The 25687-nt window shown below is 37.7% G+C and overlaps 1 protein-coding gene across 1 annotated transcript in view; it reads left to right on the top strand.

The window, feature by feature from the left end:
- The window catches only part of MGAT4C (MGAT4 family member C), a 793076-nt gene that overhangs the window by 727612 nt on the left and 39777 nt on the right, over positions 1-25687 (top strand). The window contains exon 4 of the mRNA XM_081587383.1: positions 11891-11940. The gene's annotated coding sequence lies outside the window, so the exon portion shown is untranslated. The remainder of the gene's footprint in view (positions 1-11890; positions 11941-25687) is intronic.

Here is a 25687-nt window from a genome sequence, read left to right as displayed (position 1 = left end):
GACACATTTGTCCTCCACTGTCTCTTAGAGTTTGTTCAGATTCACGTCCATTGAGTCAGTGATACCTTCCAACCATCTCATCCTCTGCCGCTTCCTTCTCCTTTTGTCTTCAGTCTTTCCGACCAGCAAGGCCTTTTCCAATAAGTCAGTTCTTTGCATCAGGTGGCCAACGCATTGGAGCTTCAGCTTCAGCATCAATCCTTTCAGTGAAGAGTCAGGGTTGATTTCCTTTAGGATTGACTGGTTTGATCTCCTTGCAGTCCAAGGGATTCTCAAGAATCTGTTCCAGCACCTCAATTGAAAAGCATTAATTCTTTGGTGCTCAGCCTTCTTTTTGGTCTAACTTTCACATCCATCCATGACTACAGGAAAAACCATAGCTTTGATTATATTGATTTTGTTGGCAAAGTGTTATCTCAACTTTTTAATATGCTGTCTAGTTTTGTCATAGCTTTTCTTCCAAGGAACAAGCGTCTTTTAATTTTATGGCTCCAGTCGCTGTATGCAGTGATTTTTGGAGCCCAAGAAAATAAAATCTGTCACTGCTTCCACTTTTCCCCCTTCTATTTGCCATGAAGTAGTTGGATCAGATGCCATGATCTTAGTTTTTTGAATGTTGAGTTTTAAGCCAGCTTTTTCACTCTCCTCTTTTACCATCATTAAGAGACTTTAATTCCTCTTCACTTTCTGCCATTTGAATGGTATCATCTGCATATCTGAGGTTATTGATATTTCTTCAGGCAATCTTGATTCCAGCTTGTGATTCATCCAGCCCAGAATTTCTTGTGATGTACTCTGCATGGAAGCTAAATAGGATTGATAATATACAGCCTTGTTACTACTCCTTTCCCAATTTTGAGCCAGTCAGTTGTTCCACTCTAAGACTCTAACCATTGCTTCTCGACATGCATTCAAGTTTTTCAGGAGACAGGTAAGGTGGTCTGGTATTCCCATCTCTTTAAGAATTTTCCACTGCTTTTGGTAATCCACACTGTCAAAAGCTTTAGAGAAATAGACTAAGTAAGATCTAAAACTCATACATATACTCTATTTTCTAATTTTGCATGCTGTTATTGACCTAGTCACTTGTGGAAGAATCAGCATTGATGGTGGTTTCAATATTTGAGAAATAAATCTATATTATCTCAACTTTGACTTGAATCAATATTTTTGTACGTAGAATTGTTTAAATCAAGAATACAAGAAGTTTTGTAGGGAGATGCTTATTAAAAGAATACTTGAAGATAAGCCAGATAAGCTAAAAAATCATATATTTATAACTCCTCAGAGAACTGAAGATATGAAATTAAATGACAAAATTCCAGCAAAAGAAGAGCCTTTCCAAGAGTAAAAGAATCTCATGATTTTTTTCCATCCCTAAAGGTACTACAGCAGAAGGAAACTCTCTGCCTTAGGAGGAATAAGGAGGAACCAACGCAATTTTTAACAAGCTGTTAATGGTCGCACATAAGTTGGAACAATGGATTAGAATTCTGAAAGGTTTCCATCACGAATCAGTTCTATAGCATTGACCAAGTGGAGCATCACCAAGTGCAAGGACATGGCCTGACAAAGACTGGGGCAAGAAGGAGAGCTAAGAAAGCCCATCCCATGGCCTACAGAGCTTTCCAGTACTGCAGTGCTAGAGCTGGCTGGGGGTAGGGTAGCACATAAAGAGAGATCTTCAGAGGCATGGAAAGTTGGGATAGTAAGAAGAAAGCCTCAATAATTCACAAATCCCAGACAGCCAGCTCAACTACAGATTACCACGACTCAGGCCCTCACACAGCCAAAAGAAGCCTTTTAATAACTTAACACACAGAGTAAACCCAAATTAACTGAAATGGATGTTACATTTGAAATTTTAGAGAATTCAGTTGTGGTATTTGTCAGAGACCCAAAGGAATCAGGGAATCCTCTGAGTTTTTAGTAAGGCACGTGTCCAGTTGAGAGGACTTATGGATCCAGGATCTGTGTGCGGTGTTGATCAGCTAGCACTTACACTTCTGCTCTTGATCTTATTCTGTATGGCAAGAAATTTCACTCCTTCTTTTATCTCTAATCATCAACCTGGACTAGCAGGACTCATAATCTATTATATGCCTTTTACCCATCAAACAGATGATCCAGTATCTTTAAAAATTAAGTCCAATGGATCAGATACTAAAGATGCTTTTGGCAATTTTCATTTTCACTGTGTATCTCTTTACTTGAAATCTATGCACCTGGCCCAAGATTTCTTGCTCTACATCATCACCAAGTTGGAGGTCTGTATTGGAAATGGAACAAGAGGAGAAATTGATGGAAGGAGGTCCTCTTTCCTTCCCCCACCTTCCTAAGCATATGAAGACTGTCCTCCAATTCCATTATTTTCTACAGATGGATTTTGGCTGACCAACCCCATCCCCCATCAGTGTTGGTAAATATCTGGCATTTACCAGTGACGTTCCCTCATCAGCCTTGTTCATACCCAGGATTTCACTCCTTACAGTCATTTCCTGAATAGGAGACCCTATTGGACTGAATTCTTCCCATGAATTATTTTGCATTTTCTTTCTTTTGCTTTAATGACTATAAATTAATTGTCTTTAGACAGTAGCTCAATTGGAGACTTGATAAAATTGCAATTCGTAGGACAGAATTTCATAGTTAAAATTGATATTTTAATTAAAATTATTTGAAAGAATTATTTCCATTTTATGGACTCTCTAGATTGATAAGTGTTGTATTCTACTGTGATTAAATACCCAATCATGAAAAAAACTATAATAGGCATTTTACATGAAAAGTTAAGCAATTAGATTGACTTGAAACTTTAATAAGCCGTATATGTCTCCTAAAAATGACAACTGAAAGTTTCCTGAGCTTTGCCTAAATAATTTTTATTCATTAAAAAACAAACAAAATACATAGAGGCTCTGGGGAAATACTATAAAGGAGAAACTATTCTTTGAGTGACGTGAAAACTTCAAAGAGGGCAGTCTGTCTAGAGGCTTCCCATAGTGTATCAAAAAGTGGATTAGAGGGCTTGAGCCTCAGATAGGTCTGTCATCCCACGATCTCTACTTCCTTTGGAAAAATAGAAGCTTTAGGCCTCCTTTTAGTCAATAGCCTAGCCTCTAGGGAATTGAGAACCAAATTTTCAAAAGATGATGCTTTGTGTCCATCAGCTTGCTTCCTGCTCCCTTTCTGTTTCAATTCCTAGTAAGACTGCTATCTTTCACTTCTCTGGTCAGTTTCAGACACTAATATGCATCATAATGTGTGGAAGGGATGACTCACTCCACAAGTGTTAGACTCCTGTTTAGGGGTTGCTGCTCAAATGCTCTTACAGAGAGCTGGTCAAGTGACAGGAGCAAGAACCAGAAGGACAGAATCTTTGTCATTTTAATTCATGGTAACCAGCTCAAATTGAAGATTCACACTATGGGTTTGTGTCACAAAGTACACATACCTGGCTGCCACAGTCTAGGTGGAGGAGCCTTTATCAACTATACAGGACACATCAGATTGAGACTTGAAGGATCCTATGTCTGCTCTTCCAGGGTAGATGTATCCTCCAGGGAGAGGGGAAGAGTGGGCAGGGACTGTCTGCATCCACAAGAGAACAGAGGAGACAGTTGTTTCCAACCAGCAGAATGGAAACTAGAAACACTGGTTTTAGCCCAGCTTGTCAATAGAATTATAGCCTTTCTAAAAGGAGAAGAAATCAGCAAAGGGATAAATATAAATGTGAACAAAGAGATGGACAGACCATGAAGGAAGAGCTAGTGTAAACGTCTTAAGGGGGGATATCGATCTTCCAGATTTTCCTAGAATTCCATTTCCATGGAATGCTGCAGCATATGAATTGAATGAGATGTTTGTTTAGACATTCACAGAAAGATTGCAGTAAGATGCGGTTCATCTTCTAACTGAAGTCTCAAGAAGAGGATGATCAACATTGCTGCAGGGGTTACAGACCTTTCAACAGAAGTGACATTTGATCGGGGTTTTGTCTAGGAAAATGGAATATATGTTCAAAAGCACTGAAGCTTGAAAGTTCATATGAAATGTATTTGAAAAATGGCAGTTAATTCAGTGTGGCTGAGGCATAAAATGCTTGATGGGAATAAAACATATGGCTAAGAAATGTATCAAACCAAACAGACAGTGAGAAGAGAGAACAATAAAGGAATCAAATTCAAAAGTTTTCTGACCAGATTCGCGTTTTAGGACATCATTTTGGCAACAGAGTTATCTGATTTGCTTATCTAATTGGCACCATTCGACAATAAACAGCATTTATAACAGGGATATATTGAAAATCAAGGAGAATAGCTGCTATGCAAACAGTAACACTACTTGGAACCTGAGTGCTTGGGAAAAAAGAGTTCTCAAAAGTTTCAGTGAGAAAATGTCTTCCTTATTCCACAACTTTTCCCCAATATCATTGCTATGTTCCTGCCCTTGGTTCATAAAAGAGTAGTTAACAGACATTATTCCCCCTTCCTCCAACCAAGATTCACCAAGGAACTCCCTGCCCTTCTCCTGAACTTGACTATGTGGTTACAATTTGGAATTTGTGAATTTAACATTCTTGATTTTTAAGCTGTGAAAGTCCACATCGTGTAGTAATTTTTATATACATTTTAAAGACTTTAAGGCTGATATGCAAAAAGGAATCAGTTAGGAGAGTTACACACAGCCAAACCACTAGTTTTTATGCTTTAGTTTAACTTTTTAAAAAAGTTCCCCTAGCCTTTGAAGAAGATGTAAGTATTGCAAAGTGATTAAAAAATAAGAAAAAGGGATCAATAAAAAAACAACAAAAAATTGTTATGTAATAATATGTGACCCTTAAAAATCCATTCACTAATATAAATTATTGAGATGATAAAGGAAAAAGCTAAATCCAGATAATTAATATTTTGAATAAAAGATGAGAAGAACATGGAAATTACTGTGGGTTAAATTAGGTTGGTGCAAAAAGTAACTGTGGTTTCAGATCATGAATTTTAAATCATTATAACTAGGCTCAAGCACATCTTTATCAACCAAAACAGGAACAATTATAATCAACATATTTTTGTCAATAAAAACTAAGTTTGTTTATTCCTGTAGCATAAAAACCCATGCTTTGGGATTTGACAAAGCCTTGGAAAGCATTTTCTACATCCTGTTGGTTGTGGAAGTATTTTCCCTGCAAAAAGTTGTCAAGATGCTTGAAGAAGTGGTAGTCAGTTGGTGAGAGGTCAGGTGAATATGGCGAATGAGGCAAAACTTCATAGCTCACTTCGTTCAAATTTTGAAGCATTGGTGGGATGGGTGGTAGAGCATTGTTGTGGAGAAGAATTGAGCCCTTTCTGTTGCCAGCTGCAGGTGTTGCAGTTTTCAGTGCATCTCATTGATTTGCTGAGCATACTTCTTAGATGTAATGGTTTCACCAGGATTCAGACTGGCAACAGAGCACCAAACAGTGACCATGACCTTTTTTGGGTGCAAGTTTGGCTTTGCGAAGTGCTTTGGAGCTTCTTCTTATCCAACCACTGAGCTTGTCATCACTGGTTGTCATATAAAATCCACTTTGCATCACAAGGAACAACCCAATTGAGAAATGGTTTGTTGTTGCGTAGAATGAGAGAAGATGACACTTCAGAACGATGATTTTTTTTTTGTCATCTCATGAGTCACCCACTTATTGAACTTTTTCACCTTTCCCATTTGTTTCAATGCTGAACGACCATAGAATGATCTACATTGAGTTTTTTTTAGAAACTTCTCATTCATTTGTAAGAGGATCAGCTTCGATGATCCTCTCAATTGGTTGTTGTCAACTCCTGATGGCTGGCCACTACACTCCTCATCTTCAAGGCTCTAGTCTCCTTTGCAAAACTTCTTGAACCACCACTGCACTGTATGCTTGTTACTGTTCCCAGGCCAAATGCATTGACAACTGTGAGTTGTCTCTGCTGCTTTATAACTCTTTTTGAACTTGAATAAGAAAATTGTTCAAATTTGCTTTCTATCTAACATCATTTCTATAGTCCAAAATAAATATAAAATAAGCAGCAAGCAATAAATCATTAGCAAAAAAGCATAAAGCTAGAAATGTCACAGATAAGCCTATTTAGTTGGCATCATAGCCTACTTAGATGGCCTCCTTAGTTCAGCTAAATCAAGCCATGATTAACGAAAGGGCAAAACATCCTATCTTTCCAGTGTGAAGTGTTTGAAGATCATTAATTTGCCTTTTCATCATCTCATCTCAGTTCAGTCGCTCAGTCATTTCTGACACTTTGTGACCCCATGGACTGCAGCAAACCAGGCTTCCCTGTCCATCACCCACTCCCAAATCCTGCTCAAATGCATGTCCATTGGGTTGGTGATGCCATGCAACCATCTCATCTTCTGTCATCCCCTTCTCCTGCCTTCAGTCTTTCCCAGCATCAGGGTCTTTTCCAATGAGTCAGCTCTTCGCATCAGGTGGCCAAAGTATTGGAGTTTCAGCTTCAGCATCAGTCCTTCCAATGAATATTCAGGACTGATTTCCTTTAGGATGGGCTGGTTGGATCTCCTTGCAGTCCAAGGGACTCTCAAGAGTCTTCTCCAACACCACAGTTCAAAAGCATCAATTCTTCAGCACTCAGCTTTCTTTACAGTCCAACTCTCACATCCACACATGACTATGTTATTTTCACTTTGGCTCCATCTTTTCATTCTTTCTAGTGTTATTTCTCCACTCTTCTCCAGTAGCATATTGGGCACCTACTGACCTGGGGAGTTCATTTTTCAGTGTCATATCTTTTCGCCTTTTCATACTGTTCATAGGGTTCTGAAGGGAAGAACACTGAAGTGATTTGCCATTGCCTTCTCCAGTAGACAACGTTTTGTCAGAACATCTCATCTACAGTGAAAGAAATTTTCAAGGTTAAGCTAATGATTTTCCAACATTGTAGGCACTAAATTTACTTGCAAATGTTTAAAAAGTCACTGTAGTAAGTCATCTCATTTACAAGTCAACTTAAACATGTGGGCATTAACATGTGTAGGCCAAGGTATCTTCGAATGGAATTGACACTTCCTAGTTCCCCAGGGATCTTTCACTTTGCTTGGCTGGCTCTGCAACTCCAATAAAGTGCAGCCAGACTCCAGTAAAAGAACAATTTTCCTGTTCTTACCTTTGCTGCTGTTTGCTTTTCAATACTCAACTTACAGAGATGAAATCTATTACTCAGCAGGTAGTGCTTGCACAAATGAAAGATAAATTTTTCTTCTAGATAGGAGAGATCAGTGAGACTCATAAAATATTAATGATGAAAGCTTTGGGAATTAGATATATCCCTGACCATAGGTTTCTCTTGACAGTGAAGCACAGTCAGTTTAACCCACTTTTTTTTTTTCTTGCTAAGATTCCCATCAAGAATGATATGAAGGGAAAATAATGCATGATTTAAGATTCAGATGAGCATAGATTTTTTGAGAAAGGTAATTTTTCTGTCTTTCATTTTCTCTCGTTTTGCATTCCTTATCTGCTGTAAATCTCAATGAGTGATGTAGTGTGGCTGATCTGATTCTTAAAGCTGCTCATGTGTTCATGAAGGATACTGCTCAAAAATAATACAGAAAGTACACAGTTCTCCTTATTTAATTTACTATACAATAGAATAATAGCTCTGGGTGTGTGTTAGTAGCTCAGTCCTGTCCAACTCTTTGCAAGCCCGTGGACTGTAGCCCAATCTCTGTCCATGGAATTCTCCAGACAAGAATACTGGAGTGAGTAGGCATTCCCTTTTTCAGAGGATCTTCCCAACCCAGGGATGAAACCCAGGTCTCCTGCATTGCGGGCAGATTCCTTACCATCTGAGCCACCAGGGAAGCCCAATAATAACTGCCATTTATGTAATTGGAGCAATTCATTTATCCAAAACTTAGAGATCTGTTGAATGTGTATTCAAATATATATTAGAAAAGAAGTGTTCTGTATTCTTCAGAAAGTAATTGTTACAGATAATTTTCACTTGCAAAGACTTATTATCTTGAAAATCCTTCCAAGGCTATTAAAATGTACAATTAATTTTAGGTTTACTATTTTTTGTAGAATGCTTAGTCAATTACCATTACTGTGAGATTTTTTTCAACATACATTTTCATTTTATTCAGAAACAAAATTTACATTTATAACATTTAAGGACCATAGAAATTTATCATTCTCTTATTATGGCAACCTGAATACTTACATATTTATAAATATGTACTTATATATTATATATTTAACTATCCATAATGTTAAATATTTTAATATTCAAAGTCTAAATATTGGACAGTTGTTGAAAATAGTAAAATAATATTATTAACCAATTATTTTAAAAATTATTTGATTTTTATGCTAACAATAATTTATTGCATGATTCACAATGTTTCTAATCATGCTAAAAAGTAGAAGTATATTAAAAGTAACTATTGTTCATAGTAATGCCTCACAAGGAAGACAATCACCAAAAATGAAAGTAAATACAACTAAATCATATCTATTAGAATTTGGCATATTAAGAATGCCATTTAACATGCTATATATTAATAACTAGAAAAATAAAGCATATTTTTCATTCATCTACTTTATTTCTCTAAATAGGATAAATTCTTATACTAAATTTGTTTTTATATTAAAATAACATTTATTAAAAGAAAGTATATGACTATCCAAGCAGAGAAATTTATTTTTGCTTAGTTACCTTTATTTAATTGAATATCTTGTTTCATGAATCTTTTCTCAGGTACATCCCAATGATACTTTTCCTCACTATACATGTGCAATTATACAAAATCCAAATGGAATCCTTATAAACCACTAATGCGACCCTAATTAGGATCCTGTGTTTACAAAGTGTGTTTGAGTTTCCAGTTGGTTATATGCATGCAAGAACAAATCAGGAGGTTCCATTTTGTAAATCAGTCTTTTACAAAATTCATCAACACACTATAAAATATCAGATCTTTTGTTAAAACATATCTTAATATATGTTTAAGGTCACATCATTAGTAAGTGAAAAGACTCAAGAGAGGTCCATAACAAGACACCTGGTACTGAAGCATATTATTATATTCTCAAAACCAGTAATTTATTCATAGTTGTCTGGTCATCTGAACATTGCCTCAAGGGTCTAGAATCCCTTTATCAATATATGCCATTCATAAGTTTGAAAATAAACTCCATAGCCCAAATGGCCTGCTGTAGCCAAGTACCAAAGCTTACATAGAATTAAACTCATTGTTACTACAGCTTTCTGCATGCCAAATTTTGGGGGATCTACAGCTAGGCCTCCTTAAGTCCTACCTCCTTTCTGCCTCACTCTGATAATTGTAGGTGCCACACTCTCCATGCTAAGGTATAACCAATTATCTATAACAATAATAACTCCATATATAGAAATGAATTTATTTGAAATGAAAATTCTAAAATGACTACTATCATTTTAAAATATTAATATCAATCTCCCATTGCAACTGTTTTTACTATATCTGGAAGCTACAAAAGAACAAACAAAGTAGAAAAAAAAATACAGAGATTCTGGAGAGGGTCTTTTTGAAAATAGAAGCTAACCACATCACATCTAAGTAGAGATGAAAGAAGCTGATGGAGATGGCTGGAGAGGCAGAGAAATCTGTGCCTCAAGAGCATCTGAATTCTCACCACTAACCATTGAGTAAAATAATAAATGTTTACATAGCATCAAACTTCAGAAAATAGCATTATTTGTTCCTTCAGTTCAGTTTAGTTCAGTTGCTCAGTTGTGTCCGACTCTTTGCAACACCATGAATTGCAGCACGCCAGGCCTCCCTGTTCATCACCAACTCCCGGAGTTTACCCAAACCCACATCCATCGTGTCAGTGATGCCATCCAGCCATCTCATCCTCTGTCATCCCCTTCTGCTCCTGCCCCCAATCCTTCCCAGCATTAGGGTCTTTTCCAGTGAGTCAACTCTTCGCATGAGGTGGCCAAAATATTGGAGTTTCAGCTTCAACATCAGTCCTTCCAATGAACACCCAGGACTGGTCTCCCCTAGGATGGACTGACTGGATCTTCTTGCAGTCCAAGGGACTCTCAAGAGTCTTCTCCAACACCACAGTTCAAAAGCATCAATTCTTCGAAACTCAGCTTTCTTCACCATCCAACTCTCACATCCATACATGACCACTGGAAAAACCATAGCCTTGACTAGACAGACCTTTGTTGGCAAAGTAATGTCTCTGCTTTTAAATATGCTATCTAGGTTGGTCATAACTTTCCTTCTAAGGAGTAAGCGTCTTTTAAGTTCATGGCTGAAATCACCATCTGCAGTGATTTTGGAGCCCAAAAAAATAAAGTCTGACACTGTTTCCACTGTTTCCCCATCTATTTCCCATGAAGTGATGGGACCAGATGCCATGATCTTAGTTTTCCGAATGTGGAGCTTTAAGCTAACTTTTTCACTCTCCTCTTTCACCTTCGTCAAGAGGCTCTTTCATTCTTCTTTGCTTTCTGCCATAAGGGTGGTGTCATCTGCATATCTGAGGTTATTGATATTTCTCCCGGCAATCTTGATTCCAGCTTGTGTTTCTTCTAGCCCAGCGTTTCTCATGATGTACTCTGGATATAAGTTAAATAAGCAGAGCGACAATATACAGCCTTGACGTACTCCTTTTCCTATTTGGAACCAGTCTGTTGTTCCATGTCCAGTTCTTACTGTTGTTTCCTGACATGCACACAGGTTTCTCAAGACTCAGGTCAGGTGGACTGGTATTCCCATCTCTTTCAGAATTTTCCACAGTTTATTGTGATCCACACAGTCAAAGGCTTTGGCATAGTCAATAAAGCAGAAATAGATGTTTTTCTGGTACTCTCTTGTTTTTTCGATGATCAGCGGATGTTGGCAATTTGATCTCTGGTTCCTCTGCCTTTTCTAAAACCAGCTTGAACATCTGGAATTTCACGGTTCACGTATTGCTGAAGCCTGGCTTGGAGAATTTTGAGCATTACTTTCCTAGCATGTGAGATGAGTGCAATTGTGCGGTAGTTGGAGCATTCTTTGGCATTACCTTTCTTTGGTATTGGAATGAAAACTGACATTTTCCAGTCCTGTAGGTATCTAAATAGCCCAGGAAAGCACAAAATATTTAAAAATAAAAGTAGTACTTTTAAGCCCATTTAAGAAAAATGCAAAATAACAATATGTTTGTCCTCAAACTATCTTTACTTAAAGAATATGCACATGACTTTTAAGACATTATTAGAGACTTTTCTTAATGTGTTCATTGTGTTATAGCCACACAATTTTCTTCTGAATACCTTTGTTAACAAAATCTGGCAGACAGTCAATACCAAACTGTGTTCCAGGTAATGAATTTATAATGTTGTAACAGGAACAATCTCTTGAATGTTTTACGCCTTTATACATGATGGAAAAATCAAAACATGGATAAACACGGAACAAACTAGCCCATACACTTTTTAGGTGACGTGAAGCTAGGTAACATGAACTGCAGTTACTTTCTAAAGACAAATAATTATGTGCTTATGTGAAATATTGTAAAATATATCTAATTTATTTGCTAGCTCAAATAAAATCAATGATAATGTTAAAAGACATATATGTGTGCATATTTATAATATATAATATAAGCTTCAAACATTTAATTTGGCTACTTTTAATGAAAAATTTAACTTAATATAAATAAATATTCTGTGAGCTACATTTATTAAATAATTACATTACATGTTCTTCTTTATTTTTCTCTCAATTTGGAAAACTAGAAAATATGAATATAATATGATTGCATGGGAATTGCAAGTTATCTAGAATAATTTTACGTTAGTTTTATAAATAACAAGAGGATTGAATTAGTAATATTGGCCTTTCTTTTCTCCAGTATATCAACATTTTCTACACAGGACAGATTGTGACAACTTCTTTCTTAAGGTGAGCCTGAATGTAATTCACAGTGGAATTTTGAGAGGCTATACTTTTTATATTTATTTAAGATATTTATCTTTTTATATTATCAAAGATATTCCATAAGTCAAATTGTCTTGGGGTAGTTAGTGGTGGTGGTTTAATCACTTAGTTGTGTCCAACTCTTGTAACTTCATGGACTGTATCCCACCAGGCTCCTCTGTCCATGGGATTTCCCAGGCAAAATTAGTGGAGTGGGTTGTCATTTCCCTCTCCAGAGGATCTTCCTGACCCAGGGATAAAACCCATGTTTCCTACATTTCAAGGTGATCTCCTGCATTGCAGGCAGATTCTTTGCCTCTGAGCCTAAAGCTGAGTGCATCTGCTCATTAGTTTTATATGCATACATTCTATTTGTTCAATAGTACTTTTCCCACTATAAACTCTAAAGGATGTTTATTGGCAACTTCTGAGTTTATCGAAGCATATAACTTGATATTTTTATTAAAACTTGGAAATTTATTGATTCTAAAAGAAAAAAAAATTACCACTCATAGTTAGAACAATAATAAAATATTCTATTACAACTAATACAATTAAAATACCTCCCAAAGTAAATGAATACACACAAACAGAGAGACATGTTAATATCTTTAACTTCTTCCTAAAATGCAAGTATACTAGATTATTTTAATTGCCAGGCGCCATCAGATTTTTTTAACCAATTTTGTGGCTATTTTTGCTCTATTATTCCAAGAGTTACATATGTTATTATTGTATCATAAATTAACATTAAATTTATTCACATATTCACCACTGTTTTTTCAGTGTTCCTTCTTATTAAAACTTCCACCTTATCTATTTGCCTGAAGTAAATTTTTTAGACTTTGCTTTAGCGAAGATTTTTTCAGTTTTTCTTTGTCTGAAAGTATTTTGTATTTGGCTCTTGTCCTTAGAAAATAATTTCTCTGAACTGTGAATCTACATTGTCAGGGATTTCTTCTGATTGAAAAAGGAGTACTTACAAGGAAGAATTAGGGACATTGCATGTTTAGAGTCCCTTAAAATGCTAATGGTTAATTATTTATATTTTACAGATGAGGTAAATAGTGACATTTTCCCCTTTGGTCTCAACTTAAAAGGCTGTCCTCTGCTAAAACTTTAATTCAAACTAAGTTTCTACCTCCACAGGTCTCCAAACTTTTCCTTCATAATTCTGATATGATTCTGTTACTTTTTTCTCTTCCCTGGAGCAAGGACATTATCTGTTAATATTAATAAACTATTAAGCCCTGTCAACAGTGAAAAGGAGTATGCTTGCACGTGTGCATGTGCAGTCATGTCCAACTCTTTGTGACCCGTGGATTGTAGCCCTCCAGCTCTGTCCATGGGACTTCCCAGGCAGGAATACTGGAGTGGGTTACCAGAGAAGGAGTATAGTCTTTGATTCTGCTTTTGAAGAAAACAAAAACACTTACTTTGGGTTCCTCTTCTAATCTTTTAGACTCCTTGAACACACAATATTAATTTTAGAGCCTTTGGGATTCTTGTAATTACTATTAATGCTTACTGTTTAACTAAGCAGGCAATTAATAAAGTACCCGTGTAGATTCTCTAATGAGAGAGTATGGTAATTGGAAAAGGTGGCTAAAATTGGAGAGGACACGTTCACGAGTTTTTCTTCTCTTTATTCATGTGAAAAATGTGTATATAAAGCAGCTGTTGTTGGCATTTTCCAGCATAAACATTTTGAACATTTTTGTTTACTCCCTTTGGAGCCTGGCACTTTCACACTGGTTTAAATCAGCCAGATTTATTTGTGGAAAATAGTATTAAAATGCCCATGTTTTTCAGTATGAAATCCATTATTATTTTTTACTTTAAAATATAGCACATGCTATTTTTTCTGTTTTTTTTTCCAAAGATAATGTGAAAATACTATTACAGAAACATTCAAATATTCAAACAGTTATAACAGTTTCTTGGGGTGGGGGATTTTCAAATACAAATTTTAATCCATCAGAACTGAGATCACTTTCATAAGTTGGTTTATTGTGTAAATTTTATTTTTCAAGTGTCTAGTAGCAATTAAAATTCACAATAATTTGTGTTGTCCCAAACACCTATAATGTATGTAGTTCATTTTTCTTTTCAAGGCAGTGAAGGGTAGGGCTCTTTAATTACATATTCTACTTCATGCATTTCCACTTTTCTGACTATCTATAGCTAACTCAAAGTGTTAAAGAAATAAGCAAAAGAAGCTATTGCAGTCAAATACAGTTGAATTATCCAGCTTCATATGTGATATTTTAGTGAGCTATTGTGCATTGTAGTATGCAGTATTAGCCCACAGAAAATTTTAACTCTTTATAATCCTTTCATCAAGGCAGATGTGTGGTCCCATATTACCTGTCTTTTGTTATAAACATGAACTTCACAGAAACTGAGTAGTCATCTCTCACATTTTATTTCATTTCTTTACATAATTTTAGAGCAGTGAAGCATAGCCAGATCAAAATCTTTCATTTTGATCTTCGCAGAGTAAAATTTATGAGGAACTTAACCTCCCCAAGTGCATCATTACCACAACTCCACTGGGATTCTTCAACCTTCAACCTCAAGCTAAATTTGGCAAAATTTTGAATGGATGTTCTCTTAGTTAAAATTCTCAGCTCCTGTATTTCTATATTCCATGGAAATTATTGCTTTCTATAAAATTGGCAAGTAAATATTTGCTTACAAATTAGAATGATATTGATCTGCATGTGTTTTAGAAAGGAAATAAACCTCATTTTTAAAATATAGAATAATAAGACTGAAAATGACTCAATATTACTCTAGAAATGAAAATACATATATCCACAGTCTATGGATCACAAGGCTTTAGAGTTGCAGTATACTAGGGGAATTATGTCATGAAGGACAAAACAGTGATTTTTACTTGAGGAACAAACTGCTATTCTCATAATGTAGTAATGTTAAATATATAAGAAAAGTGTAGCGGTCCTCAGATCATTTTGTTATCAGGATCCTTTCTTAAAAATAATTGAGGACTCCAAAGAGGTTTGTTTATGTGCATTTTACATTGATATTTACTGTATTAGAAACTAAAATATAAATTTTAATATATTTATCATTTACTTGAACACTATTACTTATAAATAACATGTTTTATGAAAAATAGCTGCCTTTTCTAAGCAAAGAAAAATTGAGTGAGCAGAGCAGCATTGTTTTCTATTTTTGTTAATCTCTTTAATGTGTGGCTCAGGAGATTGTTGAGTCCTCATTTCTGTACTGTAGTCATTCTCTTTTGATATCACACCTTACGAAGACTTTGGAAATCTCCACTGTATGCTCTTGACAGAATGAGGACTAAAAGACAAAGTCTTAATATAATTATCAATCTAGTTTTAACCTTGCAGTTGCACCGAAAAAGGTGATGGAGATCCCAGGTAATCGTTGATGACACTTTGGAAGTTGCTAACTGGTGGCTTCAAACAGCAATGTACTTTCCCTCTGAGTTTCTAGGCCACCTGGACCATTCTGCCATCCTGGACTGGGCTTGACTATGCTCCTTGGCTTCCTCATGTGTTTGCATTCAACTCCTCCGTTGTCTGGAAGCTGGCTGCTCTAGAAAGGCTTTGGCTGAGATGATGAACTTTGTACCTCCAGCAAGCTAGCCTGGCCTGTTCTGATGGCAGTCAGGGTTCTAGGAGGGAGAATTGAAGAATGAAAGGCCTGAGTTCTAGGCTTAGATCTGAATACATTATCAATTCTATTGCATTCTTTTGGCTGAAATGTATCAAAAGTCAACCCACATCCATATGTGGAAAGTAGGCTCTATCTCTTGATGAGAGAAGTTACAGTCATATTAGAACGGGGGTACATTACACAGAAGAATTTGGGGCCTTTTGTCAATTAACCACAGCATCCTAGCCACCGCATCTCCTAAAAAAAGAAGTGAAGTGAAGTCGCTCAGTCGTGTCCACCTCTTAGCGACCCCATGGACTGTAGCCTACCTCCAGGCAAGAGTACTGGAGTGGGGTGCCATTGCCTTCTCCTAAAAAAAGGTAAAGGTAATTCCTTGCCTCATTTTCAATGTATTTAACTCTCTTGTATCTACTGCAGGAATCTGTAAGGACATACTTAGAAAGAATAGTGTTATCATTTAAAATTTATTAGTTTGGGCCCTACACTGTCAATACTTACACGTAACCAGGGTCTAGACCTGATAGAGTGCCTGATGAACTATGGACAGAGGTTCGTGACATTGTACAGGAGACAGGGATCAAGAAAATCCCCATGGAAAAGAAATGCAAAAAAGCAAAATGGCTGTCTGAGGAGGCCTTACAGATAGCTTGGAAGAGAAGAGAAGCGAAAAGCAAAGGAGAAAAGGAAAGATATTCCCATCTGAATGCAGAGTTCCAGAGAACAGCAAGGAGAGATAAGAAAGCCTTCCTCAGCAATCAGTGCAAAGAAATGGAGGAAAACAACAGATTGGGAAAGACTAGAGATCTCTTCAAGAAAATTAGAGATACCAAAGGAACATTTGATGCAAAGATGGGCTCGATAAAGGACAGAAATGGTATGGACCTAACAGAAGCAGAAGATATTAAGAGGAGGTGGCAAGAATACACAGAGGAACTGTACAAAAAAGATCTTCATGACCCAGATAATCACGATGGTGTGATCACTCACCTAGAGCCAGACATCCTGGAATGTGAAGTCAAGTGGGCCTTAGAAAGCATCACTACGAACAAAGCTAGTGGAGGTGATGGAATTCCAGTTGAGCTATTTCAAATCCTCAAAGGTGATGCTGTGAAAGTGCTGCACTCGATATGCCAGCAAATTTGGAAAACTCAGCAGTGGCCACAGGACTGGAAGAGGGCAGTCTTCGTTCCAATCCCAAAGAAAGGCAATGCCAAAGAATACTCAAACTACCGCACAATTGCACTCATCTCACATGCTAGGAAAGTAATGCTCAAAATTCTCCAAGCCAGGCTTCAGCAATACATGAACCGTGAACTTCCAGATGTTCAAGCTGGTTTTAGAAAAGGCAGAGGAACCAGAGATCAAATTGCCAATATCCGCTGGATCATCTGAAAAGCAAGAAAGTTCCAGAAAAACATCTATTTCTGCTTTATTGACTATGCCAAAGCCTTTGACTGTGTAGATCACAATAAACTGTGGAAAATTCTGAAAGAGATGGGAATACCAGACCATCTGACCTGCCTCCTGAGAAACCTGTATGCAGGTCAGGAAGCAATAATTAGAACTGGACATGGAACAACAGACTGGTTCCAAATAGGAAAAGGAGTACTTCGAGGCTGTATATTGTCACCCTGCTTATTTAACTTATATGCAGAGTACATCATGAGAAACGCTGGGCTGGAAGAAACACAAGCTGGAATGAAGATTGCCGGGAGAAATATCAATAACCTCAGATATGCAGATGACACCACCCTTATGGTAGAAAGTGAAGAAGAATGAAAGAGCCTCTTGATGAAGGTGAAAGAGGAGAGTGAAAAAGTTGGCTTAAAGCTCAACGTTCAGAAAACTAAGATCATGGCATCTGGTCCCATCACTTCATGGGAAATAGATGGGGAAACAGTGGAAAGAGTGTCAGACTTTATTTTTGGGGGCTTCAGAATCACTGCTGATGGTGACTGCAGGCATGAAATTAAAAGACGCTTACTCCTTGGAAGGAAGGTTATGGCCAACCTAGATAGCATATTTAAAAGCAGAGACATTACTTTGCCAACAAAAGTCCATCTAGTCAAGGCTATGGTTTTTCCAGTGGTCATGTATGGATGTGAGAGTTGGACGGTGAAGAAAGCTGATAGCTGAAGAATTGATGCTTTTGAACTGTGGTGCTGGAGAAGACTCTTGAGGGTCCCTTGGACTGCAAGGAGATCCAATCAATCCATCCTAAAAGAGATCAATCCTGGTTGTTCATTGGAAGGTCTGATGTTGAAGCTGAAGCTCCAATACTTTGGGCACCTCATGCGAAGGGTTGACTCACTGGAAAAGACCCTAATGCTGGGTAGGATTGGGGGCGGGAGGAGAAGGGGACAACAGAGGATGAGATGGTTGGATGGCATCACCGACTCGATGGACATGGGTTTGGGTAGACTCCGGGAGTTGATGATGGACAGAGAGGACTGGCGTGCTGCAATTCATGGGGTCGCAAAGAGTCGGACACGACTGAGCGACTGAACTTAACTGAACCAGGGCTTCAGATATAACCAGGTCCTGACACATGGGTTTACACTAAATAAGATACATAAGGTGTTGAAATGGATGACAATTTTGCCAAGTTTTGAATTTACAATTAGAAATATAAATATTATTTGAGTTGGATATACATGTATGCATAATCATCAATACCACTTATTAAAGTTAAATACTACTATATAATACAATGGATAAATCATCAAAATTCACTTTTACAGAGACCAGAAATAGCCAAAAAATATAATTTGAGCACATTTCCACCTTATAAACAGTCAAATATGCAATCAGAATGCCTTTCTCTAATTATCATAATATAAAATATGAGGTCAGATGAGTAAGGATCCAGTGAAATAAAGTTCAAAGAGTCACATCTCTTGAAAAAACTTTTTATTTTTTTGTTTTTTTCTCTTCTAAAAGGATGAAAATGCTTAAAGTGTATATATTACATCTTTCTCCACCCCAAGGATAACCATACCATTAGGAACAAAAATACCCCAAACTTTTACAGCTTGGGTTCCCTTTCGTCTGGATCAGATGTTGCATACTCAACTGTCTAGAATCATTTAAGAAATACAAATGAGTAATGCACTTCAGTAGCAAAATATTGAGAAATTGGAGGTGGGGAGATTATATAAAAGAGAAAAGTCTTCCCCATCTGAATGTGCTTAGTCACTCAGTTGAGTCCTACTCTTTGTGACCTCATGGACTATAACCCACTAGGCTACTCTGTCCATGGAAGTCTCCAGGCTTCCAAACATTCTCCAAGAATAGTGGGGTGGGTAGTCATTCCCTTCCCCAGGGGATCTTTCCTACCCAAAGATCAAACCCTGGTCTACCTGCATTGAAGGTGGGTTCTTTACCTTCTAAGCCACCAGGGAAGCTCCTCCCCTGCCTGCATCTAAATAAGGATTAATTAATGCTTAGGTCCAGCCAGTTGTTGTAATGTGGGAATGAAAGTCCATTATTGCTGTATATTCTAATTTTTAAAAAAACTAGACATTTATTTAAAATTCTTCCTTTTTCACATATTTCATGGACCAAGTCAATTCTGTTAGAACCTAGAATCTCCCCCAGCTGGCTATTTTTGTGAAACTTGGATCATTTGAACATTGTAGATGTTGTCATGAAATTTCCATTTTTTATGCTTTGTTTCAATTGATATATTGCTTCATTATTGCTGTTCATTCATACTGATATTGATCTATGAATATTGATATCATAGATATTCATAATCTAGCCTTGCTGTGTCTTTAAAAATTTATACAATCTTTTGCTCTCATGCATTAGAATGTAAGAACATCCTAAAGAAATTTAACTCAAATAAAACTGTAAAAGGTCAGCAAAAGCCAGAGAGAATGTGAGAGAAACAGAAATAACAACTTACATAAATTTGCGTTAGGCAGTTTTACATTCCATTTCACTTGGTATAACTCAGTGACGTGAGAACGAAATGGGAGATGTAAATCTGCTATTCCTACTGTTATCACTAGTTCCCGTAGGTGAACATCTTACTCACCAAACAGAATTTGATTCTAGTGCTTAAGATGCATGCATTGCACGTTGTTGTTGTCGCTTAGTCACTAAGTCATATCCAACTCTTGCAACCCAGACATAACTCACCAGTCTCCTCTGTCCATGAGATTTCCTAGGCAAGAATACTGGAGTGAGTTGCCATTTCATTCTCCACAGGATCTTCCTGACTAGGAATCAAACTTATCTCCTGCATTGCAGGTGGATTCTTTACTGCTGAGTCACAGGGGAAGCCCATAAACCTAGATAGACTACATTTGATTCTCAATAGAAAAAGCACAATCATTTATAATGTGGAAAGAACTACTGACTATGGTGAATCCAGTTTTAAACAGACTATCAATCTGAAGCGTAGCACGGTAGTTCTATTGCCTCCGTATTTGATTATATATGTTTTATATTTTACTTTTTGACTTTGGATTTAATGGCTACATAAGACACTATGATTTTAGACTTTAAAGGCAATTTCAAATCTTGAAAAGGAAACTTCAGCCTAGCCATTGTCCTATCAATAAGGTAAATCTGCCCCTTGGAGTCCCTAGTGTTAATATCTTTCTTTATGCATAGATTTGTGGTTGAACTAATGATCTTCACATTTTGATGTATCTTGACTATCCTATGATTATCAGCTTGACTTTTAGGTTATTTTTTAAATAATTTGGGGCTTCCCAGGTGGCACTAGTGGTAAAAAAAAAAAAAAACCCACCTACCGATGCGAGTAGAGACACAGGTTCGATCCCTGGGTTGCAGTATTCCTGCCTGGAGAACCCTATCGATAGAGGAGCCTGGCAGGCTATAGTCCATAGGGTGACAAAGAGTTGGACATGACTGAAATGACTTAGCACTCATGCACATGCTTTGAATCACTGAGTAAATGATAAACGGTTTCCTCCAGATTATAATATAACTAATTTTCTATTAGAAAGCAATGCATAAATACGTGTTGTAGCTAATCAGTTTTTTGTCTTGCCTCTTCAACCTTCTTTAAAAAAAAAAACCTCAACACTTTGTGCATAAAAGATTTCTCAACAAATGTTTGTTGGTCATTGGTACAGGTAAGTGAACTTTTCAACGTGTTTTTTCTGTCTCATGTACAAGTAGTTATACCCCCTAATATTTAGACACATTACAAGCTTCATAGTAGAGTGAGGATCTCTTCAGTTCAGTTCAGTCGCTCAGTCGTATCCGACTGTTTGCGACCCCATGAATCGCAGCATACCAGGCCTCCCTGTCCATCACCAACTCCCAGAGTCTACCCAAACCCATGTCCATCGAGTCGGTGATGCCATCCAGCCATCTCATCCTCTGTCATCCCCTTCTCAGCATTAGGGTCTTTTCCAATGAGTCAACTCTTCACATGAGGATCTCTGGCAAAGACTATATTCATTTTTATTCTACAATCATACTGATTTCAACTTCAGTATCGGTCTAAAACACATTATCTTAGCCTTTTCAAGATACCTTCACAAAATACCACAGCCTGGATAGTTTATCAACAACAGACATTTATTTCTCATTAAAAGTTATATTTTCAATGCTGGAAAAAATAAACCTGGGCTTCTATAATGTTCCTTTTAATAGAATTATAGGCACAACAAATGTTTGTCTAAGTCAGTTGCTACTTGTAACTAAGAAATTTGCTTGTTATCGTTAACAGTCATTTCTAAGCTGTCCATCCAAATACAGTTATATGCAATTAAAATTAACCCCTAGACACAATCTATTCTGTTCTATTCTGTAACCATTACACTTTCACAATTCTTTCTAATGTTAATGAGAAGTTACACACATTCGTCAATGAATAAAAGGAAAACTCTGAGCCAGGATCTAATTGAAATACAGCCATCTTGTAAAGTTCCTTATTAGGTGAAATAAACTGTCATCACTAATGTCACAGGCAATAGATTTAAATTAGATAGCTGACTCCTTCCTCGCTGAAGAAAATAAATCCAAAGAAAAACAATAATTACTAATCATCAGGAAGTATTTTAGCAAGTTCTCCTTTCCTCTTTTCTTCTGGGACCCAGCCTCCTAACACCTTGTAAAGCAGGAGATGATGATGGCTACAAGAAGCAGAAAGGAAATTTTGTGTTATCACACTGTGAGAAGACTCAACAAGTTTTTACCAGCCAGGATCTCTGCTCAAGTCATTGAAAAGCAGTTTGTATATATTTAAATACTAGGTTATTTACAAAGCGTACTGAAATCAGCGCTGGACCAGAAATGTTGCAGTTCTATTAAATAGCTGTTTTCATGTGGTAGCAGATCTGGTCCCACCCTCCGACTGGCTGTGCACTGCCTTTTTTTTTTTTCCATGACTCACCCTACTTTTTAACCCTTTATTTGTTGACCTGACATCGACATTTACATTTGCCTTAAATTATAACAATTACTGATGGAGCTGGAGACCTTTTCTAGTATGAGTCATTCTATTTAATTCATTGTTTGATTTCAATGCTGAACTGTGTGGTATTATTGATGTAAAAAGTGTAGAAAGCTTATGAAAACACAGAATCAGTCACCTCTTTATTACTAGTAGTAAATAATAATAAAAGAGCCCTTAGTAATTATACTTAGCTGAAGTACACTATACTTCAATTATATATAGTTATATCTCAGAATCATCAATAAATTCAACATTTATACATCTGCAGTCTACTTTGTGACTGCCAGATGGCTAGATTTGGAAATTTAAACAGGTATAATTTCTACAGGTTTTGAAGTAGAACTGTGAACTAAATGGGAGTGGTTTATTCAACTGATTATGTTGGGCTACAGAACTGATCTAATGGACTTTTCTGGGGTATGTGCCAAGTTCTAGTTGCTTTGTTTTCTCCTGTAATCAAAGAAATAACCCTTGAACTAAGTTTTTAATGTGCCAGTTTTAAAATGAAGAGCCTGAGGATTAAGACCTTGCCTAAAATCACACAGCCAGTAGCAGAAAATCCGAGATGCAAATTCAGGTGTATCTAGCTTCCACAGTATCTCTTTCAAGCAAATGAAGAAGAGATTTGGAGTTGAATTTTAAGGGTGAATTGGGGCTAATTAACAAGGCATATGCTCAGTCATTCAGTTGTGGCCAACTTTCTATGACTCCATGGACTGTAGCCCACCAGCCTCCTCTGCCAAGGGGATTCTCCAGGAAAGAATGCTGGAGTGGGTTGTCATTTCCTCCTCCAGGAGACCTTACTGACCCAAGGATCGAACCTTCATCTCTTGTGTCTCCTGCACTGGTAGGCAGATGCTTTACCACTAAGTCAACTATTTTCTAAGAGTTGGGAGGCAATTAGCAGGCAAGGAGAAAATAATTCAAGGCACAGAAAACAACAGAAACAATGATAAGGCACAGATGATAAGGTAAATGGCATGATTTAGGGAGCAGGCCCTCATAGCCATAATATTAATTGTTAGAAAGTAATCCCGGAAACATAGACTAGAAATGTAGGCAGTAGCCAGTTACAATGCACCTCACATGAAATGTCAAGGAGGTATAAATCATTCAGAGGTTTTAAATAAAAAAGCAGAATTGTAATGAATCTTTAGAAAAATAATGCTATTATTACAATATGTTTGATGAACTGTAGAAGTGAAGGGATGATGGTGGGTCTTTTAGACTCCTGGACCCAATTCCAAGGTCTGTGTGTGTCAGAGGGTATGGGGTGCTTTTCTCATAATATCAAACAGTTCTTAGACACCAGCAGGTTGTCCAGGAATTCAACTTAATTCTGACACTGTCTACTGGGAAATAGCATCAGACAGATCCTGCAGGTTGAGGGTTCACACTGCTTCACAAGACTGCTTCACAATACCCACATCCCCCCCACCACCACCACTTCAGATGCCAGTCGCAAGCCCAAATTCTTACCTATGCTTCTAACCACTAGCTGAATTTCAAAGGTTCCCAAGACCTCTTCTCAGGATTGGTTAATTTGTAAAGTGGCTCAGTACTCAGAAAAACATTCCACTTACTAGATCACCAGTTAAATACAGATTGATATAGAGGGATTCAATGCAGATGGAAGAGATATCTAGAATAAGGTACAGGGAAAGGATGCAAAGTTTCCACACCCTCTCCAGGTGTGCGACTCTGCGAGCACCTACACATGTCCATCAGCCTGGAAGCTCTCCGAACCCCACTCTTCTGGGTTATTTTAGAGGCTTCATTACAAAGGCTTGATTGATTAAATCATTGACCATTGATAACTGATTCAACCCCCAGTCCCTCTCATCTCCCAGGAGGTCTGGAGGTAGGACTGAAATTCCCAACCCTCTAATCACATGGCTGGTTCTCCTGGCAACCAGCTCCCATCTGTAGTGCATTCCTCAACTCACCTTATTAACACGAGACATTTTAAAGCTTTTAGCACTTAGGAAATGCCAAAGGTTTGGAGAGCTCTAGGCATGGAGCTATGCACAAAGACCAAAGATATATTTCTTATAGATCATAATATTGTAAAAGGGATCTCAAGTGACCTCGGCCTGAAGGAGTTGAAGCAGGAATTTGGTTCCCCGCCAGAGACTGAGGTCAGGCCGTGGCAGGGCCACGAGGGGTCAGTGTCCAGTGACAACACCCTAGCCCATCAACTGTGTAGAAATGCATTTCCACAAAGAGAAAAAGTGGTGAAGCAAGGTAAATATTTATTAGGAGGTAAAAAGGGTACCTGTGGATAGACACACGGGTGGGCTCAGAGAGGGAGAGAGTGAGTCAAGACCTAGCGGTAGTTTGAATTGCTTTTATGGGCATTCCTTCCAATTTCCTTTGGCCAGTCATCTTGCTTTGCCTGATTCTGAGTCTGTATTTGGTATATTTCAGGGTCCTCCCATGTGTACACACATATTTCTTAGCCAAGATCGATTATAGCCAAGAGGTCTATGGGGAGGTTGGCATCACTTACTATGAGGTGATACCTTTTCCCTACTGATCACCAAGGAGACTTTCTGCACATGTGTAGTCAGGAAAGTCTCCATAACCTCCAGAATGAGAAATACATGGTCTCTTACCTGGGCAGAGCTCAGCTTCTCCTCCCTCCTGCTATTTGGAGTATTGCTCCATAGTGGACAAAAGCCACTCATCCTAGGGCCCATTTATCTCCTGCCTCAGAAGGGCAATTAAGAAAAACTGTAAACTGTGCGTGCTCAGTAATGTCTGACTCAGTCATGCAATCTCATGGACTGTAGCCCACCAGGCTCCTCTGTCCATGGGATTTTTCCAGGCAAGAATACTGGAGTGGGTTGCCATTTTCCTCTTCCAGGGGATTTTCCCAACCCAGGGATCAAACCTGAGTCTCTTATATCTCCTGCACTGGCAGGAAGATTCTTGACCACTTGCGCCACCTGGGAAGCCCTATGGCTATAAACATGGGCATCTGAGTCCAACCAACCTTGTTCAGCCAATCTATTCTAGAGTAATTCTGAAGATTAAATATAAAATCTTTGCAAAGCACTTATCTCTATTCCTGGCAGATAATGGTCCTCCAAAAATATTAATTGTTATGTTATTTTGGAATTAGGAATTAATTTGATCACTTAACAGATATTTGTTGAGGGCTTACTATATGCCAGGAACTCTTCAATGAACTAGACATACTGCAGTGAATAAAACAGTTAAGGTCCTGCTCTCAAGGGACTTACATTCTAGAGAGGGTAGGTTAGTTCAGTCGCTCAGTCGTGTCCGACTCTTTGCGATCCCATGAATCGCAGCACGCCAGGCCTCCCTGTCCATCACCAACTCCCAGAGTTCACTCAAACCCATGTCCATCGAGTCAGTGATGCTGTCCAACCATCTCACCCTCTGTCGTCCCCTTCTCCTCCTGCCCCAATCCTTCCCAGCATCAGGGTCTTTTCCAATGAGTCAACTCTTCGCATGAGGTGGCCAAAGTATTGGAGTTTCAGCTTCAACATCAGTCCTTCCAATGAACACCCAGGACTGATCTCCTTTAGGATGGACTGATTGGATCTCCTTGCAGTCCAAGGGACTCTTAAGAGTCTTCTCCAACACCACAGTTCAAAA

Source organism: Giraffa tippelskirchi, chromosome 4 (genome assembly GCF_054371585.1).
Source record: "Giraffa tippelskirchi isolate mGirTip1 chromosome 4, T2T-mGirTip1v1.2.pri, whole genome shotgun sequence".
NCBI lineage: Eukaryota > Metazoa > Chordata > Mammalia > Artiodactyla > Giraffidae > Giraffa > Giraffa tippelskirchi.
This window is presented reverse-complemented; position numbering and strand designations above follow the sequence as displayed.